At 33.1% G+C, this 1391-nt stretch overlaps 1 protein-coding gene across 1 annotated transcript in view; it reads right to left on the reverse strand.

Annotated features, from left to right (window-relative positions):
• DYNC2H1 (dynein cytoplasmic 2 heavy chain 1) overlaps positions 1-1391 on the reverse strand; it is a 52783-nt gene that overhangs the window by 39529 nt on the left and 11863 nt on the right. The window lies entirely within an intron of this gene.

Here is a 1391-nt window from a genome sequence, read left to right on the forward strand (position 1 = left end):
AAAAAAAAAAAAAAAAAGTACTTAATGTAAACCTACTACAAACAAATATTTGAAATCTTCTGATGATGACGGGAGATAAAACCTTATAGAAGACACACTGGATAATTCTTTTTTTGTCTGAAAATCCTGTCATAATTTAATTTACTTTCCCACACAGGTGTACCACTCTATAAAATAATTTCAGCCATAAACATACACTGGCTAAATAAGAAGGTTCAATATTTTCTGAATGTGATACCAAAGCATTAGGCTATCTCTCATCTGTTACATTTCTTGTACAAGTTTGATGCTGCTGTATAATCATAATTGCATTAAATTATTATTTTCTGTGACACTGTTATGGAGAAAGAGTATAAAACTACAGATCCTTGAATATATAATTATTAGATGAAAAGAGAAATATTCCATTAAGAAATATCTCATAATTTTTTCTTATTGCAAAGCATTTCCTATAATCACAGGAGGAAATAAACCATTTAATTCCAGCTGTCACAGTTTCAATTTATATTTATACTGATACTTCTTTTACATTTCTTAGTATGCTTCTCATAGAATTACACTGTGTCTACAGCCTCTCACCATTCTCCTTCTATCAAATTGTCAATGGTTTACGGGCTGGTTTCCATTCCAGCCTTGTCAGAAAAGACTCTACCAGGCATGACTAGAGAAAGATTTTTGCCTCCTGATAATAAAAAAAGAAGGAAAAGTTCCAAAGTGAAAACTTCTCTTCCAGAGAATTTTCTAAAGTGGAACAGTTAGTTGCTTCTCTATTGGTAGCAGTAGGAGTGAAAGATGAGGAACGCTGCAAGTATAAATCTCTTGCTAAAAACACTGGTATAGATGAAAATCACCTATCAATTTTGCTTCTGTGCCAAGGATCAGAATAAATTGTAGGCTTATGTTGTAAAAATGTCAAGTTGAAAATGGAATCCGTACAAGGACAAAGTTACTGTAGCATATAAAGTCACATTTTTCCTAAATTCATTTCGTTCTGCACAGTGAAAAGATGTACAGTCATCACAAGCAAATGATGCAGACAAGTCCTCACTACCATCTCCACATTCTCACAAACAGGAGGTGTGCACTTGATAGTCAAGTGACTGAAATGACTCAAAAAGCCACCAGTTCTCCTTTTTCAAAAAGACCTTCCCAGTTTGAACTTGCACAGACCTACCAAAACCATGTGTTTGAAATTACCACCAGAAATTAACCTAAAATTTAAATTGTACAAGAGTTTATGGAAACATTTCATTCTAATTCCAGCTGGAAAAAAATTTAAATATTTCCCAGTATTTTTCAACTTAGCAAACAAGAGCATACCTCCAACATATTTCACATTTTAGCAGCACATTGAAGAGGAAAAAGCCAGGCAATACACAAGGTTTCAAAAA

This window comes from Meleagris gallopavo, chromosome 1 (genome assembly GCF_000146605.3).
Source record: "Meleagris gallopavo isolate NT-WF06-2002-E0010 breed Aviagen turkey brand Nicholas breeding stock chromosome 1, Turkey_5.1, whole genome shotgun sequence".
Lineage (NCBI taxonomy): Eukaryota > Metazoa > Chordata > Aves > Galliformes > Phasianidae > Meleagris > Meleagris gallopavo.